Raw genomic sequence first — 17,475 nt, 5'->3', positions numbered from 1 at the left:
CTCTGCTCCCCATCCGTAACACGGGGAGAATAGTAACTTCTGCCCACCCTTCGTGTAGGTCTACTCTGGCGCTAGGAGGAGTAATTTTCAGCTCAAGAGACAGACCCGCGATAGCTCGCTCATAACGGAAGTGCAGCTGGGACGGCATGAGCAGCAAGCAGGAGGGGTTAGCTAACCTGAGCATGACCTGGACTGAAATCTATGGCACACACTTGCTGCTTGCTCTGCTGTGGGCTACATGGCAATTTTCAGCAGGCTGGCTTGGTCAGAGCTCGCGTGAGTATGTCTACCCAAGGCAGAAATTACAACCCCAGCTCCAGTGCAGACATAACTAGAGCCTACTTGGACTGTAAACTCTTTTACTATGTGTACGTGCAACCCCTAGCCCAACGGGGCCCTGATCTCAACTGGAACCCATAAACTGTACCGTAATACAAATCAGCATTGAAGCGGAAAATAAAAATGTATTATTTTAGTTGCATGTAGCCCAGGCCATATTGGAGCCTATAGGGAGGTTAGGCATACAGCTGAAGAGATGCTGCTGATACAGTATCCAATCACCTATGGATTTGGAGCTCTCTCTGAGGCTCTGAAGAAGGTTAGCATCATTTACCAGCAAGACCTGTCTCACTGGACGTACCGTCTTTGTTAAGATGAAACCGGCTATGTGGTAGAGTGGGGGTAATTAGCTACATTTTACTTTTGGGGTCCTAAATGTAAACGCTGGCTCGTGTCACATCTGAAAATGAATTTAGGGGCTAAAATGAGACCGGTGATCATTTGTTCCACAAGATCATCAGTCTCTTGATGGAGAGGCCCAGAACTCTAGGCAGTGCTGTTAGCATTTATGCTATTGTTATTTCTCAAGTATAAAAATTATGAATGGCTTGGTGTGAACAGCCATTGCAACCACTGGAGTTATTGAACTGGAGAGAATGCTTGAACTTAAAGAACACTGTAGCACAGCTCTCTCAATCAAACAGATCTCATCCCGTCAATGCCTTTAATCAGACAAATTCTCCACTTAGGACTTAGTGGCGTATACTTGATGACACAGGGTTGTGCAGATTATATATCTTACATAAACAGAAGCCGTCTCTGGCAGGATTTAAAATTAGATTTTCATACTGAATAGATGCAATGGGCCACATCCAGTCTTGGTGTAACTCCAATTACTGGAGAAACAACAGAGATGAATTCGGACCAATGAAGTAAAGCGTAATTTTTCCCACTTATGCCAGGGCTGAAGTTTGCCCAATAGAGCCAACCTGGCAATGATTCTCCCCTCCCCCCCCTCTCAGATTTTGCTGAATGTTTTTGTTTTCACAGACATTTTTCATTTTTCTGGTTTCCAGGTTTTTTTTTGACAAATCCTGCCAAATTTGGAAGAAAACGAACATTTTTTGCAAAAATTCTCATTGAATCAATAAAATGTTTTTGGTTTAAAAAAATGCTTTTATGGACAATTTTCAATCAGTTTGATTGCCTAAAATGTATAGAAATAAAATACAATAATCACATTTACATAGCGTTTCCAGTCACACATCTGAAAGCACTTTACAATGGCGGGCAAGTATGGTTCCGATCAGTACAATGGGCGTCTGGGGCAGCAGAGCACTTCTTTAAAAGGTATGACATTTGGGCAAGTCGTTTAATCTCTCTGTGCCTCAGTTTCCCCATGTATAGAATGGGAATAACGAATCTGACCTCGTTAGTAAAGCCCTTTTGAAATCGGCTGGAAGGCTCTGGGTAAGAAAAAGGGTGTTGCAGTAACGTTGTCTTCATATCTTTGCTTTCTGGCCTGAAGCTTTAACTACAAGCAGTAGGTGACGCTCCCCCAAGAGTGTCATGATTTACTTTTTTATTCTTCTAGTACTGATGAAACACATTCTTTAACAGGGATCAGCAGCCAACATGGCACAAGCCAGGCAGCAAAGTGGCAAAGCGAACAGAGGAACATTTTCGGACGTGGTCGGAGGCATTTAATCCTTAGCGAGACAGGCTGCTAGCTTGTGCCCAGTGCAAGGCCTTTAACAGAACTGATGGCTTTTGTGTCTTCATGACTAGCCGGGCTTTACAGAAAGCCCGAGCTTTATTTGGAAATGTCCCCTTTAGAGGCTGAAGGCCAAGACTGAACTCAAAGACTTTTGTCCAAAAAGCCAGGCACTTCAGGAGACTGGGGAACAGTCTTTGTAGCAGGAGAGACGCACTGAGAGCGCCACGGGGGAACAACAGAAAAGCCAGTAGAGGCTACAGGCGCTTGGGAGGCCCAATGAAGGATGTGGGGGAAACAATGATGATGGTTGTGAGGGCCCCTAATTCACAAGTGAAGGCAGAGATTTCCGGTGCCAAACTGTGAAAGTCAGGGCTACGTGCACCCCCCTGGCAGTTCCCTTTAACTCCTCTTTACCTTATGCAGCTATCCACCTGTTTTCCTTTCCAATCATGCCTGACTTACAGATGTCAGCCTCATTTCAGCTAAGTCATCAGAACTGTCACATCTAGGATGCTGTTACAGAAAAATCTTACTTACACTTTTGGCTGGATTCCACAGTCTACTTCTTGGTCTAGACCTGACCCTGTTCTTTTACGGCGAGCTTAATCCTCATGTGCTTAAGGGCATAGAGAACACACAGGGATTCCAGCGCAGGCTTGTCTAAGCTCACTCTCTCCTCCAGCTGCCAGAGTTCCCAGGCTCTCTTTTGATCATACTGTGCAAACACCGCTGTTGGTTGACTAAGGACTCTCTTAGAACCTCCCCCTCTTTTATATATATATATATATATTCTCTGTTGCATCTGGAGAGAGAAAAAGCAAACGAGAATTTTCGCTTGGGAGCCTGTGAGGTAAATTCCTGCCACAAAGCACAGGTAATGGTGAACCACCCTGGGAGTTTCCCATCCACAGCCCTGGCACCATGCTGAAAACAGGTCTCAAGTTCATCCATCTAACTTCAGCAAGAGGTTATTCATTCTGCAACAAGGAGCCAGGATGTCAGTGGAGTACCTGACCTAAATACTGTGGTAACTCCTTATGAGGCGTCATCATCATGCATCTGGATTACAACATCCTTTCCTCTGGCCTTGCCCAGTGCAATATTCATTCAGAATGTTGCTGCGAAGATTCCTCTCCTTACTCGTCACTTTCACCACGTCTTTCCTCTCTTTGCATCTCTCCCCTGGCTCCCTCTTCTCTATCACATCAAACACACACCACTTGTCTTCACTCCCAAGGCCCTCCACAGGCTATCCCGGTCCACCTATCAAACCTCATTCAGGACCCGTGATGTCAGCACTCGTCTTCATCACCCTCTTGTTACATTTTCAAACAAGCACCTTCACTGCCCCAACAGGCATGAAGAGCTCCCTGAAAAACATCTGCAATGCTACTTCATTATCCTACAAATCCCTCCTTAAAACTTGCTTTTGCTGTAATGCTTTAACAGCAGTTGGGCCACCAGGATGATAAACCATTGCCCAGCACACTGACCAATATTGTTCATTGTTTCCTTGTAGACCTCTGGCTGTCTGTATCCATCTGTTGTCTTGTGTCTTATACTTAGATTGTAAACTCCTTGGGACAGGGGCCTTCTTTCTGTTCTGTGTTTGAACAAGGCCTAGTAGAATGGGAATTGGCCCATGACTGGGATTCCTAGGCATTCTGATAATCTAAATAATAAAGCAGTGGAATTATCAATGAACAAATGAGATATCTATCGAAACAGTGAGATGTCATTGGCTCTAGTTCTGAGAAGACAGGATAGCTGCAAAACTTAATACACAATAATAAGCCAGGCATTTCTCAGACCAGTTTTTCAGTAGTGATGTATGTGGATATGGGGAGGGAGGGAGAGGAAACAGTGTCTAAAAATTGCATAACTAGATAAACTGTATATAGGGCCCCCATGTGATGAACTTTTAAAGTATCTGTTGTACAGTTACATTTTCCAGATCAGCTTTCTTAAAATATGCATAACCTTAAAAAAAAAAAAAGTGGGTGTGAGGGAGGAGGCCGGATCCAACGCCCATTGAACTTAATAGGAGTCTTCACTGAGCTTTGGTTCAGTCCCTCCATGGGTTCAGTCAATCAATCCTTTAGGGAGGCTTGTGCTTGATATTTTGGAAGGTTAACAGACAAGATAAAGGCCAGATCCTCAACTGGTATAAATCAACAGAGTTCCACCAAGTCAACAGGGCCCCCATCTATTCAGACCAGCTGAGGAGCTGATCCAAATGGGGTGTTAAAAGTACTTCTGGTACCATTTTTAATCAGGAAAATAGTTATATAGCACGGCACATCTTCTCTGGTACAATGTGGAATTAATAAAGACACAAAGTTTAAGATGTGAGAGTACCATTGGCATGACATTAGTCAGGGATCCTATTAAGATACAATTTAATATGGAAACAGACACAGTGTCAAAGTCAAATTAAATAGGCTCTAAAGAACACCAGGAAAGTTAATTCCTCCAGTTAAAGAATAAAAGCTATCCAAATCACACCTGAAATTCAATAAAAAGCTTTAATCTAAACCCACAAAGATACATTCAAATTAAGACCCTGATTTAGGAAAGCACTTAAGCACGTACCAAAAATCCCTTGACTTCAGTGGGATTTAGGCATGTGCTTACACGTTTTTGTGAATTAGAGCCACCGGCAGCCATGTTTCCCTTATAAGGGTTATCAAAACCAGGGGTTAATGTAGTGTCCTTTATTATAGGCCACACGTGCAGCAATGCCACACACTATGGGGCTCAGTGACTATTAAAGGCGAAGCCGTTATTTATAATCAAGTTTCTTTGGCTGTCTGGATTTATACGCTCTAACACTGGGGTGGGGGGGTGGAATGTTTGTTTTCTTCCATAAAGAAGATGTCCCAAGCAAATGATCACAGCCTGCCCTCTGCCTAACCCTGCCTAACATGCAGCCCTACACCCCCCCACTTCTGCAAGGCTGTGATTAGCAGATTCAGGTCATGATCAAGCAGATTTCAGGTTTTAATTCTCCCTTTCGTTTTCAGCTCGCTTTATGGGTGCCTGGGTCTTCTGCATACATCGAAATAAACGACAACGCAAACAATTACTGTCAAGAACTATGGGTTCTTTACTGCAGAAAATAAGCTGCATTATAGTGACAATGCTCCCAGCTGAAGGCGTCCGCTGTTGCCCCCAAACATGTCCATCCGCTCCACACATTAAAGCTGCACATACTTGTGAAAATCCTCATCCCTACTCTCTCAAGAAGCAAGAATCCCAAGGTCAGTCCTGGCCTGTTTCCCAGCAAATCACCAGCAACCCTCCTATCATTACTGCACCAGGGCTGTTTGAGCCTTATTTCCCAGCTGGTATTTCTGCAAGAAATCTGCTCTGTGTCAGCGAACACATTAGATGCCAGTAATCCCTGTCCCAGCCCTTTGCTCACTGGATTCAATAGACTTGCTCTCTGAAATCACTCACCTGAGATTCCATTTGGAAAAATCCAAGAAAAGTCACAATTTTAAATGGGATTAAAAGACTAATATGTCCTGATGTCAAACTGAGGGCCTGACCCACCACTTCAACGACTGGTTTGCTTGGAAAGGACCGATCCCTTACTAAGCAAACTAAGGATACATTAATCTATTATTTATTTATGGTAGCACCACTTACTTGCCAGATGCTTTCTAAAAATATAAGGACAGTGTGTGCTTTGGGGAGCTCACAATCTAAAAGACAGAGGTCAGGGAATGGGAACAACATCGACTCTCATTAATACAGTTCCACATTAAAAAGGGAAAATATCTAGTTAAAGAGTTTATACTTTAAAAACAGATATCCTAATCAACGGTATGGAACTGCTAGAAACACTTATTAACATTTAATGTACTTTTACTATTTAGAATATTAAGTGTCGGCATTCCATTCGAGTTTCTCTTTTATTTATCGTCAGTTTCATTATCTAAGTCTCAGACACTACCACAATGACACCCTGTTTATCAGAAACACTGCAGGGGAACTTTTGTTCTTGGTGCTCTGGAATTTTTTAATTTAAACTGTTTCCACTTGAATTTCAATCCAGGTCCTCTCTTTTACTTCAGGAGCATTTGCCACATGACTGTAAAAACAAGTTCTCATAAAAATGTGTATCCATCAAGCTGGAAAGGTGGCAGTGCCACCAACAACTCTTTACTCACTGCAGGATAAACTGAAAGCCCCTGCCACAAAGTGAAAGCCAGTCCCAGGTTTTATATATATCACTTGATAAGCGTGGTCATTCTGTAACATACACAAGCGTCAAATAGCAGCTGGACTGAGACCACAAACTCATTTCACTTGTGACTGAAAGCAGATTGTAAATCCAGGTCACTAGTGATGAAAGTCAAGAATCTAGTTAACGCCACATTACCCCCCCGGGAATTACTCATGTGAAAGTTGACATCAGTGAATTGCAGTGAACATGGAGTGGAGTGGAGTGACAGCAGGAAAGTCATGCCCAGAAATGCAGATTTTCTTTTTAAAAGAAAAATTAGTTTTAACGTTTCATCATAGGAAGGTCCCAAATCGAAGCTGTAACCCCACCAGCCAGCATTCTACTGCAGACTGAGCAGCCCAGAGTGCTGAAATGAAGGACATCAAGAAAACAGATAACCAACCATAAGTGTTTGCAGTTGAAAAAAAAAAAATCACAAATATTCCCACTAAACCTTCCCACACTCGTTTCCATCTACAAAGAACCGGAGCTGGGACAGTTATAATTTGTGACTGCACTGCACACAAACCTTCAAAGCACGGCATACCAAGTTCGGATCTCGATCCCATGTCTCTGAGTGGACTGCTGCCCCAGTGCAGAGCCCTAAAGAAATCAAAGAGGCTCCATGTGGCCAGAGCCGTCTGCTCGTATGCCACACACTGAGGGATCGACAAAGCAAGGACAGGCAAACACATACGTTTGGAAACGAATAGTACAGGGCTGTGTGGACGATTATTTGTGAACAGGCCATGGTGGAGCCAGTTCAGATCAGACTGACTGCAATAATGCAGGATCAGTTCCACAGCTACTAAGCTGTCCACTGCATCTGTTTCAAATGTACATTAATTGCCGATAAAAAGGTATTTGACCTTCTTGCAGCTCCAGCTTCCAGCTACATTAAGCATTGTGCTTATTAATCAATAAGTTACTACACTAGTGGCATTGTCTTATGATTTCTAATTAAAAAAAAAAAAAAAACACCACCACCACCAGCTTGCACGGAATGGAACCATTGTCAATAACAGCTTGACCCTGTCCTGCGCAGAGCAATCCATCAGCCCCTGAGCACCCTTAAATGTTGCTGAAGTCAATGGAAACTGAGAGCATTCAGCACATCAGAGGAGCAATCGAGATTGATCCACCTTCTCAACTGTCTCTCTTTTCCAGAGACATGCATTCTAGCCCTAGTCACCCCCTTCCGCGCATATATGGTTCCCCCTCACTCTTACTGTTGGAAATAATTTACATCTTAAACAAAGAGAAACTGTGGTCATCCACAGGCACTTACACACAGGGGAGGACCACCCCAGCAACTTAGGTTTCCTGTATTAATAATTTGCATGTCCCCTCGTTTTGGGGTATTTGTCACCTGGCCTTCAGCAGGTGACAGGCCATGAACTGAGCCCTCAGTTAGAGGCTGTTTCCAATTCCAGTGGTTTCTGTATTTTACAATGGCATTGAGCCCTGTTTCCATCTGACGTAGGAAGTCAGGATACAGTCAATTACAAATCCCGTTGCTGGGCTGAGTTTACAAATCCCAGTGTCTCCTTAGCAGCAAACACTGGCTGCTTTTAAGTTGAAATCTGACTACACGGCACTGTACAGCAAGCAAATAAGTCAATTATTAGACCTACCAAAGACCGGCCTGTGCCGCTAAATAGATTTCAGGTCCTTTCATATCTTTCCACCGTCCATATGCCAAAAAACTGATGTGCTACCACTTAACAGAATCCTCATTCTAACCATCACATTTGAGCCCAAAGCACTGCACATAGTATCTGTGGCCCTGATACCGCCTCCTGCAGAACCCCAGTCCTGCAAATCCCTACTCACATGACATCAATGGGACTAGTCTCATGAGACAGGCCTACTTGTGTCAGTAGGGGTTTGCAGCTATCACACCTAGATTATCAGGCAGGGGCACGTGGACTCCAAAGGGCACATTTTAAATGACGTGTGGCAGCTTTGTAGTCAATTCTTTGCTCTGCAATGGGGAGGATCTTGGTGAGCATACCGGGACTCTTCTCTCCCTCCTAAGACTGGCAGGTGCAGAACCAGCATGCTTGGAAAAGTCTTGCATCACTGCAGCTCCCCACCCAAGTGAAAGTCCCTCTCCTCCCTCTAGGAGAAAAGGGGGAAAGCCTGCTTTGGCCAGCCTCATTTACATGAGTTAGAATGTTGCATACCCACAGCTCCACATGCTGGGTTAGGTTGCTTTCGTTGGAATTTGTCTGTGTTCTGATTGTATAAATGATAATAGTGATTGTGAGTGTATTCACAAAAGGGCCCAGGAATTGTACTCGCTATGCCCTGGGTCACCCTGACTGTACAGGGAACGGACTCTCACTTGGGCATAAGACTCAAACTGAACATGGGCAGGGTTGAGGGGTCTGTCTGAGAGACCAGGTGCAGGGCACAGCAGGAATTTTTCAATGAATGTTTTTTCATCACAAATGCCAATTTGTCAAAAACAAAACTGTTTATGGGAAAGGGTCTATTCTGATTAATTTCTCATTTGGAAAATATCTAGGGGGAAAAAGTAAAAGGAAAGTGTTTCATTTTTCAGGTCCAAATACTTTTTGGTTTGAAATTTAAGTTACTTTATAATGATTTAAAAACACACACACACACACACACACACACACACACAAACCAGAAGTTCAATTTTTTTTTTCAGATTTTCATTCATGCAAGTTTTAGGTGTTTCAACTTTTCATCCCAGTTCAGGATGGGGAAAAAAATTCAATATCTCAAAAATTCTCATGGGATGGGAAAGCTGTTTTGTGCCCAGTCTTAAAGGGGCGCTCTACTGCTAAGAGTGGGCTCTCTATCCAAGGGCCCTCTCCTCCCCACCAGGAGATTCTGAACCCTGTGGACAGACATTCTGCAGGAGTGGAGGAGGCTGGAATAGCAATGTGTGGAGCTAACTTCACAAGACCCAACCAGACCAGCAGAGGCAGAGCTGGCCCAGGTAGGTGCACATAGCAACCGGATCTGGTAGCACAGACTTTGGACTGGAGGAAAGCCAACCAATGCCTCCCTGCCTGCCAGGACCTGTAAGTGGGCTTCTAGGTGGGATGGGGATGTTGTGTGACTAAAGTTCTGGACCTCAACTAATCCGACAATTAATATCTGGAACAGTGGAGTGGCACTAACTGGCAAGCCCAATTTGGTTTGTGGTTGTGTCGGGGATGGGAAGAACCCAGAATTTAGGAACACACAAGGTTAAAATATATATATATATATTTTTTTTTGATGAAATATTTTATGAGAATATTTTGCAGCTGAAATTTTAAATGTCTGCATTTTTTTCTTTGTTTAAATTTAAAATTTGACAATTCTGACCAGAACCCCCAGAGCCCTTGGGCTTACTGTAGGTAGGTCACCCAGGTGAGAAGTTGGGATTTTAACAAAGGCACAACCATCTCTTTGGAAGGTTTGTGTTTCATGATCAGTGTGACATGAAAAACTATTCAAGTCAGTTTAAATTTTGGGCCTATCATTCTTGATGGTGCCTCCTCAGAAAAGTCAGGTCCTGAGTCGAGAGAGTTCTCTATCTGGTTAGCGTGCATATCCCAAGAAGATCTCAAAGGGAGTTAGGGTACTGTACAATTTTTGGTTTAACATATTTTTAGAGAGAGACAATTTAAAAAGAGCTATCGCGTGATGTTCTCCATCTGCCTGGGGAGGTTTCCCTGTCAACAAATCTTGGAAATTTTCTCTCTCAGCATTCCAAGCTTTATTAACTACTTTAATGACCAATCCATCAACTGATCAGAAAAATAGCCATGGGCCAACAGGAGCTTTTGCTTGGTGAGACCGCACAATTTGGTCCATTATTATATAAGCCTCTACACTTTGATAGCACCGTCCACACTTCACAAATATTAATGAATTAAGTCCCATGAACCAAGCAAGTATTATCCCCATGGGGCTTGCGCCCCATCTCTCCTGGAGTCCAAAGCAAAGCCAGGAATAGAAAGGAGACCGACCTCCCGAGTCCCTTTTCCATGCCGTGGCTAAAGCCCAGCCTGGCTCTAGTGTGATTTAAACGGCTTTTAAATGAAAATATTCAGCTTTCTGCTGTTTAAAAATGCTAGTGCAACCCTAGCCCTCTAAAAGCACAAATAAAGGCTTCACCGTCCAAATTAAAGTCAGCGGCTGCATTACAGAGACTCTGAAATGTAAGAAACATGTTGTACTTGGTGTCAGATTTATTGCTGCCTTGCAGAATAAAGCCAAACATCTTTATATGGAAAAACACTGCTGCTTTTGACCCAAACAGATTGGGAACAGGAAGTAAAAACAAATTACCCAGCTGTGGCCTCACCGAGTTATGAGCCAGAGCAGAGAAACCAGCATTTCCTGTCATTGCTTGTCACAGTTCATGACTGCCCCGACTGTTTTGCACGCTGTTTTCTTAGGGCCCAATCCTGCTCCCACTGACGCGGATAGGAATTTGATACTGATGTCCAGAAGAGCAGGGTTGGAGGTTTAATAAATAAAAATCACTGGCGAGAAACAGGCAAACAAACGGTGAGGCTAAATTCTTCGGAAAGAATGGTGCAAATCTCACGGGGCCAGATTCTCAGCTGGTGCAAACGGAGAGAACGTGACTAGCTTCCATGCAGCTACACTGATTTACAGCAGCTGAGGATCCAGCCCATTGACTCAGTATGGACATATCTGAGACCAGAGCTGGCCTTTTCGTAACAGTACCAGCCCTGCCAACCCCAAGCATTTAAAATCATGAGTTAGGCCTCAACTAGGCATGAAGTTGGCTTAAAAAAATCATGGTGTTTGTTTTTTGTTTTTTTAAATAACTTTGGGTCCTTTTCTTTGCCGTTTGGTTCTGAGCTTTAAGGTACACTGGTCACATTTTCAAGCTTTTCTCTGCAACCCCAAGGGCTAGAAACTTTTTTTTTTTTTTTTTTTTAAACAAAAGCTGAGTTTCTCACTCAATCATTTGACTCCAGGACCTGGGGCTTTCAGAAAAACACCGAACAGATCACAAGACTTGCAACAAAAGTCAGGAGTGTTGGCAACATTGCGAGTGTCCCTTTTGCAAAAGGCCCTTATTGAATGCCAAACATATTGGCTTCATATGCTCACTAAAACAAATGTTCGCACTGGGGCATACATTTCAACAAAAGCTGCAATTTACGCAGACCACACACACCAAACTAAAGCCTTTTAATTCAATATTGCAACTAAAATCCTGCTTTCGCACAGACTTACACTACTAGTTTATTAGCTCAAGCAGCTATAACCTACAAGATTTTAAAAGGTTAAACACCAGGTAGTAAAATGTTTAACAAAATAGAACCAGGTTTTCTGAAGTTTAAAAAATAAATTAATGAGCCAGATTCTGGTTTTGTAATGCCAACTGAGTTACACCAAATTTATGGTGAGAGCAGAATCTCACTTCACACTCCTAATCCTTTTCTGGGTGTCTCACTAGCTTGTATAAAGCCATCCAGAATGTGCATGAGGGCGTATGAATATATATTCTGCACAATAAAATATCTGACTTTCATAAGGGCATGTGCTTTATACAGTAATTAAAGCACCCTGAGTAGCACACATGAATGTTCTCTCTCACACATGGCAATTTCAACTCCTACCTCATATTCTTCTAAATCTGTCACCTTCTCTTTCCTACAAGCTGCTTTGGCTGAGAAAGGAAACCTTCTTTGCACTCATGTTATCCTCGCATGAAATTCCCACCGCTCCCCCAAGAAGCCTCCAGATCTGAAATCCAAGTTTATCGCGCCGAGGAAAGAACAATAAATGGGAGGCGGAAAAGGCAGTCGAGTCAGTCAGAAGTGCCGCCAAAATCCAAGCCCTGGCTCAAAAAAGGCCCTCCCTTAGGAAGGCTGCCAATCAAACCTGGATCACGAGGCTGTTTTCAGAGAGTGAACAGAGTTCTTATTGACACAGCTCATGTCTGCAGCAGGCAGCCCTCTGCAAGGCTTTCAAGAACAGATCGGATTACACAGGCGCATTCTCCCTGATTTTATGCGTCCAGAAGCCCTTAGACATAAAATACCATCCCCTAAAGACTACCGTTTTTCCGTTGCATATCACTGTATGTGCTCTTTGAAAAGCACACGGCCAGATTCTGCTGCCCTTACCCAGGCTGAGTGGAACCTTACTCAGTGAGACGTCCAATTTAAATCGATGGTGCTAATCACAGGGTATTACTCAAGGTGAGAGAGGAAGAATCAGTCCTGTGGTATGTCCTTCACGTCAAGCTGGAGCAAGAAAATATTTGCAGCCACTAGTTCTAATGTGGGAATACAACATCTCTTCTGAGTGTAAAACCACAACCCTTTATGGGAGTTTACCCAGAAAAATGGGAGCACATGTACCTTTTAAACAAACCACCACTGCACTGCTGCAATGTATCTGATGCAAATGAGATACTAATTCAGGAAAGCACCTTGAGCACGTGCTCAAGTCCCACTGAAGCAAGGGACCTGAGCATGCGCTTAAGCTAACCCCTGAATCAGGGGCCATGTTGGCACAAAGGCTAAGAGACTGGTGTGTGACTTGGCTAGGAGTCTACAGCACGTTTATTAAAAAGAGAGAAAGAAAATATGAAGAGGTATTTGTTTACCTGCCAGGTAAGAGGGAATAATTATCAAAGCACTATAGAATTTTCTCACTGAAATTCCACTTATGGAAAGCACATGAGCAAATCAAAAGATTTGAACTCTGGAGCTTCTACGTGACTAAAGACAACAGATTTTCCAATAACCAGGATACCCGCCCCCTTCTAGGCTTATTTTCTTGTTCAGGCCAATGTTTAGAGCATGTTTTCAAATTTTCTAATGCTTTGCTAGAACACATTTTGTGATTAAGGGGGCTGGAGGGTTGGATCTGGGGAGAGGGCGTCAGATCGGTGTGATGCGGGAACTCCTCTTTTCTGTCGGGACTTGGTTTTCAGAGTGCAGTAATAGAGCCTCTATTCATACCTATACCTTTGTAAATACAAATGTATGCAAATCCTGCCTCCGAGCACACCACTGCCCTTTCAATGGCTAGTGCAGGATTCCTAACACTCCAGTCGGTTTCCACGTGTGACTACGAGTGTGGTTATGGTCAGAAAAGTGATCATGTGAAGACAGCATCTGCTCCGTGTGTGAGAGTCACACAGGTGTCTGCCCCACTGCTAAAGCTAATTTTTACTACAGCTAGAGCTAGAGGGGAGTGAGCTGGATTCTTAATCTGCCTCGGGCATCACGAGCCATGTTGTCAGCCAAATTCTGACAGCAGAATCATTATTACTGGTGACAAAAGCAGGGGGGGAAAAACAGCTTGATTTTCAGATCCCCGTCTGAGTTGACAGGCTGCTGCCTAGAAAATCATCCTGTGGCTTGTAAACGAAGAAAAACTGATCAGCGAAATAATGAAACTGGAACTTCACAATGCCATTTTGTGATGGTAACCCCCCCTCACTGCTTTCTAAAGCAGTGCTCAGGGGAATGGAGAGGTGGGATGGAAGCAAGGACCCACTGGTGGCTCTGTATTCACTGTCCTTGACTAGTAATAACATTCCAGGAAGCACAGAGGGGAGGAACAGATACATACCGAGCATCCTCTTCCTTGACTTTCAGATCTGTTTAGGGTCCTGCTTAAAAGGTTCTGAGGGGATTTGATGTAATAGATGTGCACCCTACAATAACTAACACAGGCAGAAATACTCTGTGGCTTAAGTAGCTCTGAAGCTATTCATCCTTTATTGGGGCATCACAAATTTAAAATGGCTTCATTTAAAGAGACGGGGGGAGGAGGGAGAGAGCGCGAGCGCAGGGGAATTAACACCTGTAAAATGGTTAGTGTCGTAATAGCTTTGCAAAGCATTTTCAAATTGCATGTGTGTAATAATGCAATGGTTCCTACAACAGAGCAATGTAATCGTACAGCAAACACAAGCCGACATGCTAGACCACATGGACTTTTATCCAACACACAGGAAGCGAGCTGAAGGTCTGACACCTATGAGTGTGGATGCCTGCAACTCCAGGATTCCTGAAACTTAGACTACTAACCAAGCTCCATTTGTCCACAGGTTTCTTTCTTGACAAAAAGAAATGGAGCAGACATATGTACGTGTATGTATATCTTCTTACTATATGTTCCATTCTGTGCATCTGATGAAGTGGGCTGTAGCCCACAAAAGCTTATGCTCAAATAAATTTGTTAGTCTCGAAGATGCCACAAGTACTCCTGTTCTTTTTGAGGATACAGACTAACATGGCTGCTACTCTGAAACCTGTCATTATTCTTGGCAAACTAATTCCCATCCCATTGGACAAGGGGACAAGGTTGGAGACAGCATCTTGCAATCTTTATGCTCCTCAAACGAGCAAGCATTGCAGGAGCAGGTCCCCATGTGACAACTGCAGAATAAGGCTCAAAGCCCTTTCCGAGTTTGCGTGAGCAGGATTTGAGCCCTCATTTGTAACCAAGCCAGCAGCTCTCAGGACTGCACCGTGCCATGTAAAGAACCATCCAAACTCCACAGTGGGAAGACGTGTACTACCTTAAATTGGTAGGATACCAACAGTGAGTATTCAAAGGCGGAAAACCCTGTCTCTTCAACCTCAGGGAAACTGCTGTATGGAAACTTAACTGCATCGCCTCTGCCATTGTATAATCCCAGCAGAACCAGACTTGATTTAGGCTGCTCCAACTCTGTCTGACACTTAATAGCTTTAACACGGCATAGCCTAGTCCCTCACTCTAATTACAGGATCACATTACATGTCCAACAAATGCTGTAATTTAATCTTGTCCCAAAGTTTCTGATCCCATCATGCTATTCCCGTCCAATGTTGATAGGGGAAAGCCATAAAGAATGACTAAGAACAATTCAGTACCAGACACCAAAAAGTATTTTCTTGAAGTCAAAAATAATTTCCTGTAACAATGTCATCAAACCAATTTAACTGACTGGTTTTAGGCAAATCCCTGAGTCATGACACTTGGCCATTCGAATGCTAGTCAACACAAAACCCACGTCAGTATTATTACTACTACCCGTCGCACATATGGTGCTGCACATTTACTCAACGCTCTGCACACACAGGCCTTGATCCCACATTGAATTTTGTGGGGTTACTTGTATGAGAAAGGATTACTACTAGGAGTAAAGTTGCAGGATCAGGCCCATGGAGCAAGAGCAGGCCAAGTTCACTACCTCGGCGCCAGAGGATGTTCATTACGGCAGCTCATGTTTTGCCATTAAATGTGAAACTACATCACACCTAATGTTGCTGTAAAGAGAAATGCTCCCATCCCTGTAAAATAACTCTACATCCAGAGCTTATTTAACGTTAACAGGCCTTTTACATTTTCTTCTGACATCTATTTGGGGATATTCTTCCTTGAGCGTATGCTCCGTAAAGCCATAGACCCTCAGTGATTCAGCAAAGAGGAGGAACCCTGGCTGAAGGCACACCTACTGACAACTGTCAGACCAGCAGGGCGAAAATGTGAAAATGGGAGAAGTTGCCATCTCTATCATGGCCGCATGCTTTCTGAAATGCGTATACCTGGCCTTCCAGAGCAGGAGGTTCTACCTGCAGACTGGAGAAAACAAACTGCTCTAGACGCGTCCTTAAATTAACTCTGCCTAGAAGCAAACGATGCAAACACCACACTGCTGAGCCAACTTCAATTTAGCCGGGCTTGGGCTCTTTGTTTCTAGGCAGACTACAGTGCAGTGGCAAGAATGAACAAATGCGCATGTCTTAATTGGAGTCCAAAAAAATCTCTCCCTAGCCCTCTCTGATTACTGTAGTAACATAGGAGTCCATCAAACAGTTTGCACTGTTTTTACAGAAATAAAAGGGTGCATAAATGCAGCACTAAATGCCATTTTCTGCCTCCAGATTTTACAGGGGAAGATAGGGACTGGAGTACTTTCAGCAGCTTGGATCATAGGTTTTTTTAAAAATCAGAAAATGCAAAATAAAATACTGTTACTGCCTTATTTCAGGTTTAACAAGATAATAAAGGGCCTAGGCGGATTTTTTCCCAAAAACATTTAGCTGGACAGAAGCAATGGGCAAGGAGTGTGAGCCGGGTCCAATATGCCTTTAAAGGGAGGCGATGCACTGACTATTAAGCACCGAGACGGTCTCCTTGTTAGGAGAGCAGTGTTCTCCCGACCAAAACTTTATCCAGGGTTTAAAGGCTGGTCTGTCCGCCTGGGCATCCTGGGAGGCGAACAATGCCAGTCTCACACTCACTCACACACACACACGGGATTGCACACCCCAGGGCACTGACACAGGGCACTCTGCCCCCAGCCCCAGCCCCACACGCCAGCCTGCTCGGAGCTCGCCCCGAGCTCTGCTCCCGCTCCCCCGCCGGGCACAGCAGCCCCGGGGTGGGTTCGAGCCCGGGCTGCGACCCCCCACCCCAGCCCCCCGGCTCGGCTCCAGCCCAGCCTTACCTGGCGCTTCCCCGCCGATGGCAAGACCCGGGCGCGGAGGGGCCGGCGCGGGGGCGCAGCATGCCAGGGGGCCGGGGCAGAAGCCGAAGCGGCGCGAAGCGGACCCGGGCCGGGGGCTGGCGGAGCTCCTAGCAGGGGCGCAGGCTGGATGCCGCCATCTTACAGCCAGGCAGGGCTTCCCCGACTCGCCGCCGCCGCCAGCGCCCCGCGCCAGCCCGCCCCACGCGCCGTGCGAGCAGCTCTGGGGTGGGGCGCGTCGCGCCGGAGCCAACGCCGCCCATCCAGCGCGGCCCGAGCGGGGCGGGGCGCTCAGCCCTGCCTGCCCCGCTCCTCTCCCCGCCCGCCCGCCCGCCCGGTGGAGCAGCCCCCCGCCGCGCCGTCCCTTTACCTAGCAGCGCAGCGAGTCCCTGTGGGCGCCGGCTCGCCTCCCATGGGACGCGCCGCGCCGCGCCGGCTGCGGCTCGGCCTGGCTGCTGCCATGGCAACCCCGCTAGGCCGCCCGGCCCGGCCCGGCCCGCCCGAGTCAACAAACCAATTAACCCCCCCCCCCCTCCCGCGCGCGTGGGGAGCGGCCCGGGGAAGCCGCGGGGGGGGGGGGTGTTCGGAGCCACTGAGCCAGGCTGGACCCCGCTGTACCCCCCCCCCACCCCCAGATCCAGCGCCTCCGCCCGCGGGACCCCGCGCCTGACATCCGCACACAGAGAGCGACTTGCGTGTTTTAAACAAGCGCCCCCCCCCCCCGGACCCCCCATTGCAGAGACTGGGCCACCGCCACTCAGTAAA

At 45.5% G+C, this 17,475-nt stretch overlaps 1 protein-coding gene across 23 annotated transcripts in view; it reads right to left on the bottom strand.

Annotated features, from left to right (window-relative positions):
* MBNL3 (muscleblind like splicing regulator 3) overlaps nucleotides 1–17,193 on the bottom strand; it is a 112,119-nt gene extending 94,926 nt beyond the window's left edge. For 6 of the 23 annotated variants that reach the window (XR_010590309.1, XR_010590310.1, XM_065556741.1 and 3 more), the window contains exon 1: nucleotides 17,081–17,170. The gene's annotated coding sequence lies outside the window, so the exon portion shown is untranslated. Of the gene's footprint in view, nucleotides 1–2,533; nucleotides 2,799–5,455; nucleotides 5,560–11,851; nucleotides 12,291–16,692; nucleotides 16,899–17,080 lie in introns of those variants that run through there. The other 17 variants (XR_010590311.1, XM_065556760.1, XM_065556752.1 and 14 more) reach the window with 13 other exon arrangements.
* Nucleotides 17,194–17,475: the final 282 nt, after the last annotated feature.

Source organism: Chrysemys picta, chromosome 9 (assembly GCF_011386835.1).
Source record: "Chrysemys picta bellii isolate R12L10 chromosome 9, ASM1138683v2, whole genome shotgun sequence".
Lineage (NCBI taxonomy): Eukaryota > Metazoa > Chordata > Testudines > Emydidae > Chrysemys > Chrysemys picta.
This window is presented reverse-complemented; position numbering and strand designations above follow the sequence as displayed.